Source organism: Clarias gariepinus, chromosome 2, assembly GCF_024256425.1.
Source record: "Clarias gariepinus isolate MV-2021 ecotype Netherlands chromosome 2, CGAR_prim_01v2, whole genome shotgun sequence".
NCBI lineage: Eukaryota > Metazoa > Chordata > Actinopteri > Siluriformes > Clariidae > Clarias > Clarias gariepinus.
Genome location: NC_071101.1, coordinates 29,555,851 through 29,571,139, shown reverse-complemented (window position 1 = coordinate 29,571,139; position 15,289 = coordinate 29,555,851). Strand labels below are relative to the sequence as shown.

Sequence of the window (15,289 nt, the reverse complement as noted above, 5' to 3'; positions counted from 1 at the left end):
TGACGCTGCTTCCCAAACGAAGTCTCAAACATCAGTTACAGAAGGTCACATTGGGTTACGTAAGAACACTCTCACACACTCACGTAGGCTACTCTAAAGACTTTGGACAATATGTGTAGTAGCAGTGACAGTCATGACTTATGCTTATTCGCTTGTCATATACTGTACGTGTATAGCATTAGCCCTTATAAAAAAAAAAAAAAAAGAGAGAAGACCAAACAGCTGGGTTTTTCTATTGTTTAAAAAAAGGGGGGTGCTTATTGTAGGTGAAACATCTGGATCGGGTTGGTGGTTAGATGTCTGCTGCGGTTGTGCGTCCAGACGTTGCAATATGAGACAGAAATAATGACTGGGACTGGAACTACTGTTTGTTCTGTGCACGCTGAGGAATGGCTGCTCTTTGTAATATTTATGGCGCTTCACGGCAGACAGGACTTGGCTCGCGTGATGACGCGCAGTGATATTTCACGCAGCCGACACTCTCCTCTGGAGACACGCTCGGGTTTTACAGGGTCCTCTCCCAGACACTCGCGGACTCGAAACGTGGAAGCCACACTTTCACTTCGCTGAACGACTTGATGGCGCTCACAACAGCACATCACATTCTCTCACGTCAAGTTTCCCTTCTCACCAGACTCGTTTCCTGAAATTAGTACTTATGAGAAATAATAATTGTCAGACAGCCCAAATATTTCTGTGCCAGTCGACGCAATCTGTAGTTCTAATCATGACTGGAGAGGACCAGAGAGGTACACTAGCATAATCAAAGCCACATGTGCTCTCTAAGAAGAAGAAGAAGAAGAAGCCACTCTGGAGGGTCACAACATATGTGTGTGTGTGTGTGTGAGAGAGAGAAATGTTGCTGAATGTGTCAACACCTTTTGATCTTTGAAAAGCAATTGGTGATACAGTTATCTACTTTTTATTTACACTCTGCAATGCATTGTATGCAATACCATGCTATAGGTTTATTCATCTTTCGAAGCGGTCTAATCCCTGTGATAGGAGAGTACATTGATAAAAAAAAAAATAGTATAAACTTTTAGGAAAAGTCTATACTATTCTGGAGCTGTTGTTAAAGTTTTCCATTTTTTCACCCTAGAAATGGTGTATATGTGAGGTGAAGCTTGACTGCAAACAACACTTCTTACAAGATTGTTAAAAATCCCATAAAAATGGCTTATAATCAGGAGCAGACTTTAAGCTTAGCTTTCCAACTTGATATCTAACTTTTTTATCTAAGCTGGAATTTATGCATCTGTCTCCCAGTCAGAATGTTTTACATGGTATATCTCTTTTCGCTCCTTTTCCCCTTTATCTTGAGTGTTTAACAAGAAACAGCAGAAAGCAATCACACTGATGTCAGGCGAAGGAAATTACCGGTACAGAGGGCATTTTAAATGACCATAATCTTCCAGAGGGCATTGATTTTCTTTTGAACTCAAAGTAGGCCCATCCTGTCATGAGTGTGTTACTCAGCAGTAGGCCACTAACGACAAGCATCCTTTTAGAATGGCCTCTAATAGGGCCTTTACCCACTGATGCCTTAATTAAAGCCCCACAGACCTACACAACTTAAGTAGTCTAGTCTGTATCTTGTGTGTGTGTGTGTGTGTGTGTGTAAAATCTTTTTGTGTACCCACATTAGTAAAAAAAAATAAAAAAATTCAAGAAACAAACAATAGCTAAATAAAGTAGCGTAGGCTATGGCACAGAAATATCATTAAGATGATAGTAATACCAAGATAATATTGAAATGACACAGACTACCATAGTTATAGTACTAGCATTAAACAAATTGGGTAAATGTAATTTAAAAAATATATGCATTGCTAACATTAAAAATGAAAATGGATTAAAAAAATTATAACTCCAAATGTATTATTTTAAATAATAGATCGATTGCAGTGTATGTACTGCATTTTCAAAAGAAATCATATTTCTTTGCCTGCTAAGGTCTGGATATTTATGCATGCAGATTTTTTTCTGTAGCTATAGATAACAGTGACTTAAGTGGGGTCATGTTTTAGAACTTCCATTTTGATATTAGGAAAGGAAAAATCTGCTCTAAAAAAAGGATTTTCATCTGCTTCATTTTCAAATTGTCTCCTGTTCTTCTCATTCTGGTAAATATCACTGACTGCCAAATACAAGACGCAGTTAACACCATTTGGTAATGATTAAATTTGGACAGTGCCACAAATCCTCTTTCCATGTCTTATTCTTGTATTTTGATTCATAATTTATTTACTTAGCCTTTTATAAGTAACTTTATCCTAGTGATGGTTGTAGTGGAGCTAGAACATATCGCAAGAAACACTGAGAGCATGACTTTAATTTATGTTGTCCATATACTGTCTCTCTCTCTCTCTCTTTCTCTCTCTCTCTCTCTCTCTCTCTCTCTCACACACACACACACACACACACACACACACACACACACCTAAGGGAACTTTAGCATACAATTGCTCATTTATTGTATTGGAACCTGTAGGCAACTGGTACTCAGATGAAACAGCGGAAACCTCAATAGTTTATTATAAATGTTTACCATCCCGAAATATATCTAATCACTTTAGAGCACATTAAAGTGAATTTAGTTTATCAATGCAAAAAAGAATGCAAACATTTTAGATATCTCATCTCTGTCACTTCCAAAACAAAATATACGATGCCTGTTTAAGTAATTGTGCTTTTGGCAGGAGCAACTTTGCAGTTAAGCCTTTGAGTTAGTGTGTGAGATCAAATCACAGGACTGCCACGCTGTTGTCCTTGAGTCAGACTATTAGTCCCCTGGCCTGCTTGGACTATATGTATCCTTTCACAAATATAAATCATTTTGGATGAATTTACACTACTTTGCATAAAAAGTCTGCACAATATTGAGTCAAATATTAATAAGGCTTGGGAAATGTGACTTCATAAGCACTACAAATACTAAAATATATTTGGTTTGGATGTATAGACAACTTTATATTTACTAGAACTATAATAGAATATTTTAGGACTATATTTACACCAGGGTCATAATGGATTAGGAATTTCCAAAAATAATAACTGTGACTAAAAATTACACCATGCCTAAAGGATAAGAGTTTCTGGATCTTCATTAAATAATAATGTTTTATTTCCAGACTTCTTTCACAAGGCAGATAACAAATATAGTGTGCTGTTTTAAATGAAAATTCTTTCAGTTGTAACTAACTACTGATGTAATGCACGCATTGTTTTAAATTGGCCTTGTGCAAAGTATGACACAAATGTAAATTATTTCTTTTTTTAAGCTACAACAGCTTGTTTAAATCAGTATAATCCCAGTGAGCTCATGTACTCATTTGTTTCTTAAATCCAAACACCAGAAAGTTCTGCATTGTTCCTATCCACAATAAAATAAAGCTAGCATGATCCAGACAAAAACACTAGATTCAAACCCTAGCAAACCTAAGAGCCTGTACAACTGAGAGGAAACCTAGACTAAACAACTTAATTAAGTACATGTCAAGTTGTCAGTACAAACTTCTTTTTGCTAATGCAAATGACCAGCTGCATTTACACTGTAAGTTCTTAAAGTGTTTTAAGTGTCTGGTTAATGGCTCTACCTGATCCTCACATGGTAAGATGGATTGTGCCCATGTTTGGATGGCTTTCAACTCCATTTGGGACAGATCCATCTGCCATCAGTGCATGCTATAAATCCCATCTGGTCCTTGTACACATGATTCCTCATCTGTGGCAGAAATCCTGGGGAGATATATATGGTTCATATGGAGGGTTATAAACCTCCTGGGGCATGGGACCCAGTATGAAAAACAATGTCATTTGGTTGTGACTGAATGCATGAGGCATTTGAAATTGTAAAACTGAGGGTTTAACTTTCACATTTGAAACTAAAATTGGCTGAGTGCACAGGATCACAGGAGGAAGCTCCACCAAGTGGCCTAAGAAAAGTAAATCAGTTTTAAGCTAAATGTGTTTGCTTTATAATTTCTAAATATTAAAACTGTGATAATGCCATGTTAAACCTTGTATCACTGATGAAGCGTTAGCAAAAGCTTTAGAGCTGGAAAACCAAGCTCTGAAGCTTTTTTTCAGCCTGGCTTACATGTTTAGAGCTGGTTGAACTGGTATTCCTGGTTGGTTAAGCTGATGTACAGTATGAGTTTGGTCAAACTAGTAACAGCATGGTTAAATTGGTAAACCAGTTATGTGAAACTAAACCTCGTTGAAACAGTTGAAAGCATGGATAAACTTGTTTGGCTGCTTAAGGAAGTTGGACAAAGCATGGTTTAATTAGTGAACCAGCTTTATGAAGCTAGTGAAGCTTGTGAAACTGGTTTAACTGCTGAACCAACTTTGTGAAACTGGTTGTCATAAAATGAGAGCTGAGATTGATGCAGAAACATATTATTAGGGTTTTAAGTTTACATTTAAAGCACCCCAAACCTGTGTTGGTGTTCAACACCAACCAAGGTTTTTTTGATCTATCACTATCACAGGGCAAAATCAAAGGGTCAAAAGAAAAGTCAAAAACAAGAGTAGTAAAAACAAAAGACCTGATACTGTACATTTATGTAAGTGAGAACTGAGCACTGTCTTTTTTATATGCTGCATGCAAAAGACTACAGGTGAGTGCCATCAGTCTTTCAGTAAACATGGCTGAATGCATACATGGTGTGTAGTGTAGACTCTAATGGCCATGCTTGCTGAAAGTCAAAGTCAAAGATGCTGAGTCCCTATCAGAAATCACAACTTACTTCACACCTGAAGGACTTACTCTGAGTGCATTGTAACCGCAACCATTATGTACCAATTGGTTATGAACTATAGCAGTGATGTAATAGGTAAATATCATATGTGCACTATGATTAAACATAGGTTGATATATATAGAGAGAGTTCTTTTTAAATATTTTTTTTTACAGCCCTGGGAGTTATAATATTTGGGCTGATAAATTGTGAAAATTATGTCAGTGTAATTTTGTTTGGGCACAGGTGAATCGCGCAGCCACAGCCCACAATATATTTTCTGGTAGCAGGAGGGCTTTTGTACTGCCACACAGAGAAGAAAGCTGAGCCCGGAAACAGCCCTCGCCGTTTTGGTATGTACAGGAGATGTGAAAATCCAGCGCATACTCGCTATTGTATATCAGCACATGGAGCAAGCACAGGCCAAATAATCTACTACCAGCCAGCACAACCTTGCGAGTTCATAAATGGTGACCGAGTGCTTCTCTTAGTGCCCAGGACAAACTGTAAGCTCCAGGTCCAGTGGCAAGATCCCTTCACCACCACGGCGCATGTAGGACCAGTGAACTATAGACTGCAACAACTGGGTAAGCTGAAAACCTTAGAACTATATCACATTCATTTGCTAAAGAGATGGGTTGAACGAATACCACGGGTCTCAGCTCTGGTCACTGGTCACTCCCAAAAAACATGGATGCAAGCTGGTGCAACTAGAAGAGGAGCTTAACCTTGACCCAGGTACAAAAGCTTAATGAGCTAATCAATCAGGACCAAAATGTATTCTTGATGGAACCAGGACTCACGCATCTGGTCCAGCATGACATCAAAACACTTCCCAGTGTAGTAATACCCCAACACCAATATAGTGGCCCGCTCGTAGCCGAAGTGGAAAAAAACGCTACAAGCCGGCATCATTGCGGAGTTGACCAGCCCCTGATTCAGTCCCGTCATGGTGGAATCCAAACATAATGGTCCCCTCCATTTTTGTAATGACTTCTGCCGATTGAACCAAGTCTCTGTGTTCAATGCATACCTGCTACCACAATTGGATGAACTCATTGAGCGCCTGGGCAAATCCTGATTTGTTTCCATGTTGGATTTAACAATAGATTACTGGCAAAAGTAATTTCCTTCGGGCTACACGGGGCCTCGAGCCAACTTTCAGCAGCTAATGGACATCATGTTCCATAACCCTTATGTTTTCACATACTTAGATGACCACTCATAGATGGAATGACCACATACACAACCTTCAAGGTACTGGAAAAACTTGGAAAAGCCAACTTAACGCCGAACCCCCACTGACCGACAGAATGCGCATGTGGGGTACCGAATTGCATTTTTAGGGATAGCTGGCTATTATCGACACTCACAGTAGTACCTACTGTAACTCTTTGTCTCTCTCAGAATGTGCATTTCAGCTGCTAAAAACCCACATTAATAGTTCCCCCGTCCTCTGCAACCCAGATTTCAAGCAACAATTTATCATGCACACAGATGCCTCAAAGACAGGGATCTGGGCTGTCCTTTCTCAGGTGTATAGTACATAAGTAGAAAATTCACCCTAGCAGAGCAGAAATATGATGCAGTCGAGCGCAAAGCCCTTGCTATCAAATGGAACATAAATGAACTGAGATATTATCTAATGGGGTGGCATTTGATTTTTATTACAAATTATGCCCCCCTGCAACGAATGGAGATGGCAATAACCCCTGCATCACCTGCTGGTAACTACAGGATCACTCCTTCTCCATTTAACACAGGCGCAGGGTGGCCACAATGATGCGGAAAATCATGCTAAAGGGATCCTGACCAAGTGTTGAATGCATAAATGTGTTGCATTACCCATGGTAGAATCAAGACCAAGACACACAAACAGAACAAACTAAACTTCCCAGCATGGACAGCCCACTGCCGTGAAACCCGTTGTCCTCTAATGTGTTAACCTTGCCTTGGACTTCCTACTTCGCTTTTGCCTTTACTTTGATAATCTGTTTGTCAATCGTGTGACCCTTGGCCGTGACCCAATTAAAAATTCCTGTGTTTGCAAGTTTTACCTGTACTTGCATCCTCCCATGTCTGTTCTTTAACCAAATGCAATAACATAGCATTCAGAATTTCTGTATTGTAAAACCATTTTTGACCAATCTTAGGAAATATACAAATATTTTAAGGAGCTTGATGTTTTATTTTTTTTAAGAGCTACAGTATAAGCCATAATCCTTCAAATTAAAAACAAAAAAGGCTTAAAATGTTGCACTTTACAAGTATTGAATCTAGAATATATAATAATGTAAATTTTTTTATAAAATTGCTATATTATTACTATACTACATTATATATTTAGTAAATATGTGATATTGTAATTTTTCAAGAACTGTATAGTAAAGGCTTAAACTGGGTAAAGACAAGAAACCAGAGTAGATGGTTGAAGCCTGGCGCTGACCTTTCCTTTGAGCTATTCTGTATTGCAATAATTCAATACTTGAGTTAGCCCTTGATTTCTTATACAAACTGACAAAGTGTCCGGTACGACATTCAAAAGCCAGCTACTGAAGGGTCTCAGCATGTGATCTTTTATTCACCAGCAGATTTTACTTTTATTCAAATTTAAAATTTCTGTATTTATATTTACTTTTCCCACACAAACATTTCTTTATAATACGTAGTGGTTACCTGCAGGCAGACTTCCTGACTTCCTTGTTTTAACCTCAGTTATAAACAGCAAACAGCAGGACATCTCTCCATGCATGTCTCTTCACTTCTTCGTGTAAGTGTTTTACCTTTTATTATATTTCCTTACTTGTTTTTATTCTAGGCTTATATTTCACTTATTCTACGTGATCTAGGAGTTCCTGCAAACATACACTGCACTTAATGTTCATGTGATTTTAATTTCTACTTGATATTTTCTCATTGTCAAATATTCTTTATCCAATTTCTTCTTTTGTTTTGCTATTTTAAACATTCATACACACAGCTAAGGTTTAATTATATATCCTGATTCCATGTAATAATTTTGGTTGTTCTGTTACATCTTTTTATTATTTAATTTCTATTTGCATAATCTAGTTTTTTTATTATTACTTTGCTATTATTTTTTTTATAATTCCATTACTCATATATATATATATAATGATTTAGTTATCTTTATTATTATTTACATACATAGTTGTATAATATATACTTTTTATGTGTTATTAAGGAGTTTAAATCTTGTCTTATTTAACACATTCAAGCTCATTGTTCGTCCACATACAGTACCTGCAATTGTGGTTTTCCCCAAGGTAAATTTTTCAGAAAAGTGTTTTGTTACATCAATTCTTCGTATTTCACCTGCCCACACATACTTTTCAATAGGTCAGTCAAGGTAACTTGCATGATTTCGAGATTTTCCTGATACTGAGAATCGTACTATATACCCTATACTTGAAAACCCCTGTTGGCTTTGTGCCAGGAAACACTGCTGGTCTAGTAGATCTGTCCTAGGTAACACCAACATGCATCTACAACTGCAAATTTGCAACCTAATATGCATGACCCCTCCAGCAACTCTTAAGAAAACTTTCTCTCAGATTAAACCCATACATTTATATGACAATTATGTTTTATGGCAATAACATAAAACACATCAAATTAGTTTCAACTCTAAAACCTTGTTTAGCTGCCTGAAGTTGTTACAGAGCCTGAAGGACCTGTCAAGTTTGGGCACTATGACCAGGTGCTCCTGGATTCCTCCATGATGCCATAATGCATCATTATAGTGACCTCGGTTTTGAAGGCATGGTGGAGGCTCGAGGACTCTATAGGGACGCTGATGAACAATTACAAATGACTGGGTCTTCATCTCATGTCGCACCAGATGAGTGAGTCCTGGCTTAGTGGAAAACACATCCTTGAATTGAACGACCAGCTCATTTAGCAATTGATTCTGGGACGTGGTGGGTTCTTCCCCTTGTTGAAACAGTTCGCGACCCTGAGTCTCAGAAGAGAGAGGAAGGCAAGAGATCAGGTGGCTCTCAGAGAGCAGGTGGCTCTCACATTTCTTAACAGATGTCAGCTATAACATGAGATCTGTTAAAATGTGAGAGCCATCTGCAAGTAACCCTTGGTTAAGTCGAGCATTAAAATTAAGCGGGCTCTTCCCAGCCACTCCATGAGTTTGTCCAATCACAGCAGCAGGTAAGCACCAATCTTGTTATTTCAGCTTTTCCCTCTCCCACTGGTTGAACTTTTAATTAACTAACAATTACCTGCCACTACCAGTGATAGGCTTAAAATAACCATAAAAGAATCAAAACAACTGAAAACCAAATGATTTGTGATCTCGAAGTAGTAAAGAAAGTTAAGGACCCAACTACCAAGAGGTCCCAGCATGTGACACTTTTGTATTCTGCACCAAAGGTGGAATAATTTCCTGTCTTTCATCTCAGCTCTTCTAAAAGTTTTCATATCTGCAGACTTTGCAATTAAAATTTAGCTTACTTTTATTATAATTTAAAAACTTATACAGTACATTTTTCTGTTGCGCATGTATTTCTTTTTTTGGTGCTTTGCTGTCCTTACATTGCAGGACATCTCTCTGTTCATCTCTCTTCACCGCTTTTTACCTTAATTTTATTCCCTTATTTGTTCTCATTCTAGGTTTATGTTTTGCTACTTAATCTAAGACAAACATTCATGTACACAGGTAAGTTTCAATTATATATTCTAATTCCATATAACAATTTTGACTGTGTTCTGTTAAATCTTTTTATTATTTACTTCATTACTATCTAGTTATTTTTATTATAATTACATTATGTACATCGTAATTGCAGAATTTTGTTATTTTTTACTATTATTTACTTACATATTTGTATTGTAGATATATTCAATCTGTGTCCAGGAGTTTAAATCTTATTTTACACATTTAAGGTTATTGTTCGTCCACATACCATCACTTGTGATTTTCCCAAACGTCATTTTTCAGAGAAATGTTTTGTTACATCTGTTCTTTATATTTCACCTGCTTACATGTAATTTTCCAATGGTCACTTGCTTAATTTCTACAATTTAAAAAATATATATTTTTATCACAAAATTTCCCTGCATACATGTCTTTGTCTGCTCCTTTAAAGATCTTAAGACATGTTCTATTTTGTAATTTCTTTTACCATTTTACTATATACTATGGTGGCATGATGGTATATACTAGGAAACAGCTGCTCTTATCATGTCTCTTTTGCCACATCAAGCAGCACGAATATAGCTTGCTAACTATTCTGTACAATGAAACACTTAGGATTACTGAATGTTTCTGAACATTTAGAATTGTGGTATATATTTGCCATTGAAGTAAAAATGCTTATGCTTTATTATTGGTACAGCTTGTGTTTTTATATAAACTTTGGACGGGGTTTTTTTTAACCGAAAAAATCAGGTAAAGGTGCATTAGTCCTGCATGAAGTTTTGGTTGTCATAACATTGTAGTGTCACATTCACGGTGTCCATCAAAAAAACTTAGTTTCTAAGACTGCCATTTAGCCTACAAACATGTAGGGCATGGACTACAACTCCCAACAAAACTCTTTTTTCCATTCAGCATCTCCTGATTACTAACCGGCAACACCTGTGTTCAGTCAGACAGCACCTAATTAAAAAGGACTCTGATAATATTATTGGTTCCCTTTCGGTCAATTCACTCGGTACAACACATATTGTATGGGATATCATGCCCTCTCATGTCCTGGCTGAAGCCACCTTTATTCACGTCGTAAAGGCAGGCAAACCTGTGGTGATGTAGGTGTAGCCCCGTCTACATCTATAAACCATCGTCACCACAGTTGACTTTCAGTTCTTACGCTCTTTACCTCGCTGTTAACACCTTTTCCGTAGAGTTTTCTGTGTGCTTCTAGTTAACTCTACATTTTTACTTTATAAGACTGCGCTTGAAATCAACAACAGCCTCGTTTTGGTGAGTCGTCTACCCGCGGAGCCCTGACTTTTAAGTTCACTGTTAGTCAGAACATTAGCAACATCTCAGTTTGGTTGGCTTCTGTTTAGCCGTGCCAACAGTGCTAGCTGGCATGAGCATGGAAGCTAATGTGGCAAAGAAGAAGTCCGCTGTTCGCCCCTGTCCTCAGGAGTGCGGCTTCTCCTTGCACGAGAAGGACCAGCACGAAGCGTGCCCCGTCTGTCTGGGGATTCTCTACGCTAGGAGAGCGCTAGCTGAGTCTGAGTCATGTGCGGTTTGTCCCCAGCTCCGGCGTTCAACGCTGGAAAGACGGGTAACGTTCGTGGAAAGAATCCTGGGAAAAAATACAGTCACTCAGCAACGACCCCCTCCTTTCCGAATTAGCAGACCTAGCTTCGCTTGTGTCTGCTAATGAGGAATTTTCATCAGAAGTCCCTGCACTTAGCTGGGCAGACCAAATTGTGTATTTCGAGGGGTCGGAGGACCATGAACTCTCCTACAGCGCTGGCCAGCAGCCAGGCACCGAGTAGCGTGCTTTTGAGGATGATGATGTGCTTGACATCAGCCTAGAAATGCATGGCTTGTCGGAGCTCCGCTGCTACTGCGTTAGCCACTCAGGACAACACTTCATTTTTTTATGCTCTCTACCACCGAGCGGCTGAGAAGCTGGAGGTGGAGTGGTCCTACCTGGAGCCGGCTCAAAAACCGTCAAGGTTTGCGGGATTTTTTTTCCCTCCTGAACCGACAACCATTAAAAACTGCTTGCCTATTGTCTGTAAATTAACATCGTCATGGAGCAAGCCGCTGTCGACCCGTGTATCAGTGCCCGGTTACGGACAATATTTGGAATTGGATGGAGCTGAGAAAGCATGGCTAGTTAGCCCACCGCTAATAGAGCCATCTTTAGCTGCTTACTTGGCACCCTCGCATAATCATGGAGTGTCTGGCCCTACTGTGTCCTTCCGTCCAAATACTGTAGATTCTCCTTTGCCCAGCTGGAGAAGATTTACTGCGCTCAAGCGAGCACTGCTCGTGCGCTCAACTCCGTTAAGCTGCTTCAAACATATTAGGCAATGTGTTTGGCAGAGCTTGGTTCACTGGTGCCTCAGGAAAACCCGTTATGTGCACTGCTTAACGAGGTCAGGACCACGACAGACTACATTTTGCGCATGTCTCATTTTGTGGCTCTCTTCCTTGGGAGAGGGATGGCGAGCGCAGTGGTAGCACAGAGGAATTTATGGCTCATGCTCTCTGATATTCCAGATAGAGACAGGGCCGTCTACTTGGATGAACCGCTGTCTGCTGAGGGTTTGTTCGGCCAGTCACTCGATGCCATTCAGGTTTGACTTCAAGAGGAAACAGGCTAAAGCATTGCGACACATCATTCCGCGACAAGAGGTGAAGCCCACCTCATAAAAGACCACCGCCGGCAGCTAGCTCAAGCTCTCACTCGGTGAAGCAACAGCCCCCTCGGGCAAAACCCACAGCAGCCGGCCTGGAGTATGGGCCCCCCACCTGGCCTCCGGAAGGATTCAGCAACTAGGAGGAAGAATCGTCACTCCTCCTAGCCCAGATTTTGAAGGGAGAGGTGTTTTGGCAGCAGGGAAACACTGTTTCTCCGCTCTCATGCCGCCCAAGAGGCCGCTATGTTATGTTCAGGGAATCAGTCCCAAACGGCGTTGCACTTCCCTAACACAGTCTCCCAAGCACAACCCCTATTTTAGTCCTATTTTGGATCTGAGAATATTGAACAAGTTTCTAAGAATGTACAAGTTCAAAATGCTTACACTGAGGCAACTGCTAAATGCAATAGGCCCGGGAGCTTGGTTCACTACGATCGATCTCACAGATGCTTACTTTCATATAGCGATCTTTCCGCGCCACAGAAAGTTTCTGAGGTTTGCATTCGAGGGCGTGCGAGTGCTGCTGTTCGGCCTGTCACTAGCTCCCCAAACGAGAGAGGCATTCGCATATTGGCCTATTTTAGACGACTGGGCCTAATAGCGAGCAGGCAGAGAAACAGACAGCGCTAGTTCTGTCTCACATTCAGGGTTCTCAGTAAACATACAGAAAAGCTCTGAGTCAACAGTTTTCATTCCTGGGTCTGGAGATATGCTCCATTACCAGCCGAGCATATCTTTCAGAGCCCAGAATAGCCGTGTTTTAGCGCTGCCTTGCTCTGTTCCGAGTGTTTTTACAGCTACTGGGAATAATGGCGTCTATGATCGCTGTGGTGCCTCTCGGGCTGTTAAACATGCATGCATTTCAGCGCAGGGTGCGCTCTCACCGCTTATATGTGGCGCGCCACCTCAACAGGGGTCTGACAGTGACGCCGTCATGCATGTCAGCTCTTCTGCCCTGGAGGGAACCCAGGCTGTTACGTCAGGGCTCTCTGATAGACAGGGTGTTGTTTTGCAAAGTGTTGTCAACAGATGCCTCCTTCAGTGGCTAGGGCACTCTCTGCGACAGCTCTGCGGTCGGGGGGGGTGGGGGTCGTGGTCACAGGAACAACGCTTCACATCAACTATTTGGAGCTGTTAGCAGTGTTTTTAGCCCTGAGACACTTTTGTCTGACTCTGACAGGCCATCATGTTCTGATGAGGACAGACAACACAACAGTGGTGTTGTATATAAACAGACAAGGGGGAACTCGTTCACTTCCCCTGCTTTTCCCCTGAAAATCTCATTTTCTATTGCTATGGTCCAGTGTTCATCTTTTGAGATTTTGAGAGTGGCTTCAGGGCCACTCACACGCCCGCTTGTAAGGGAATGGGGGTTACACCCAGGGGTGGTAGCTCAGATCTGGGAGCGCTTCAGCAGGGCAGCAGTGGATCTTTTTGCATCCAAAGAGAATGCTCACTACCCACTATTCTTCTCCATAACAGATCGCAATGCCCCTCTGGAGATCGATGCGCTGACCAGTCATGGCCCCCAGCTTTACTGTATGCTTTTCCTTTAGTAGAATACTGATTCTATCACAAAGAGGGTGCACCAGCAGGGCCTGTCCCTAATCCTGGTGGCCCCTTGTTGGCCGGCGAAGTTGTGGTATGCAGAGATAGTCAGCCTGCTAGCAACAGAACCATGGAAACTTCCTCCCCTCAGGGACCTTCTGTCTCCGGCAGGGGGGGAGATAGTGCACCCGCGTCCCGAGCTGTGGAACTTGCACGCTTACCTGTTGAAAGGTCCGATCTGATAGCTAAAGGGTTTCCCCCAAATGTGATTAAGACAATTCAAAGTGCTTGGGCCTCATCTATGAGAAGCTTATATGCTTACAAGTGGCAAGCTTTTGAGCAATATTGCCGAGAACGTAATGTTCTTCCATTTCAGTGCTCCATGGTGGAGGTTTTGTCTTTTCTACAAGAACTATTAGAAAAAGGCCTTTCCTTCTCTACTATTAAAGTATACTTGGCAGCTATATCAGCCTGTCATGTTGGTTTTGATGGAGTGTCACCAGGGGCTCATCTGCTAGCAGTAAGATTTTTAAAAGGAGTGCGATGTCTGTGACTCACTGTGAGGTCCAGTGTTCCGTCTTGGGATTTATTGTAAGTGCTTGAGGCCCTCTGTGGTCCTCCTTTTGAGACAGTTGAGTCTATAGATATAAAAATTCTTTTATATAAGACGGCACTTCTTTTTGCTTTAGCAACTGCTAAACGAGTGGGTGATATCCATGCTTTATTCGTGCATCCATCTTGTACGCAGTTTGCTGCTAATGGTTTAAAGGTTACTCTACGGCCAAACGCAGCCTATGTACCCAAGGTGGTCTCCACTGATTATAGGTCTATGGTCTTTGACCTTTATAGCTTTTGTCCCCCTCCCTTTACTTCTGAGGAGCAGGGAAAATTGCATAATTTGTGTAATAAATAAAAATTAAACTACGGGTCTACATGGACCGTACAGTGAATATGCGCTTATGTGATCAACTGTTTGTCTGCTTTGCCAGTCCAGTAAAGGGTAAAGCACTGTCTAAACAGCGGCTTTCCCACTGGATTGTGAAGGCTATTTCATTAGCTTATAGCAGTAAGGGTGTCCCATTGCCTCAGGGTGTGAAAGCACATTCAACAAGAGCTATGGCAACATCATGGGCCCTGTTCAAAAGAATGTCCGTGGGTGATATTTGCGCGACAGCCAGTTGGTCCTCATCACACACTTTTGTCCGGTTCTACCGACTTGATATAACGGCCCTCTCGGTGGCTCATCTCTGCGGGGTCCATGATGCAGTAGAGTAGCTATGAGGGTTCTTGTGGCTAACTTTGGTAGTTGCTCGGCGGGGCGTGAATATATGTCCCATACAATATGTGTTGTAACGAGTGAATTGACTGAAAGGGAACGAATGGTTATAACTATAACCTCTGTTCCCTGAAGGAGAGGAACAAGGTACAACACATTGCTGCCCCGCCTCACAGTTATGCTCGGCAAAGAGCGGCTGTCGAACTGAAAGTCAACTGTGGTGACGATGGTTTATAAATGTAGGCGGGGCTACACCTACGTCACCACAGGTTTGTCTGCCTTTATGGCGTGAATAAAGGTGGCTTCAGCCAGGACATGATAGGGCGTGATATCCCATACAATATGTGTTGTACCTTGTTCC

At 41.0% G+C, this 15,289-nt stretch overlaps 1 protein-coding gene across 3 annotated transcripts in view; it reads left to right on the top strand.

The window, feature by feature from the left end:
- Positions 1–23: 23 nt before the first annotated feature.
- slc6a13 (solute carrier family 6 member 13) overlaps positions 24–15,289 on the top strand; it is a 48,675-nt gene continuing 33,409 nt past the window's right edge. Inside the window, exon 1 of one of the 3 annotated variants that reach the window (XM_053491194.1) lies at positions 24–59. The gene's annotated coding sequence lies outside the window, so the exon portion shown is untranslated. Of the gene's footprint in view, positions 60–9,244; positions 9,436–15,289 lie in introns of those variants that run through there. The other 2 variants (XM_053491193.1, XM_053491195.1) reach the window with 2 other exon arrangements.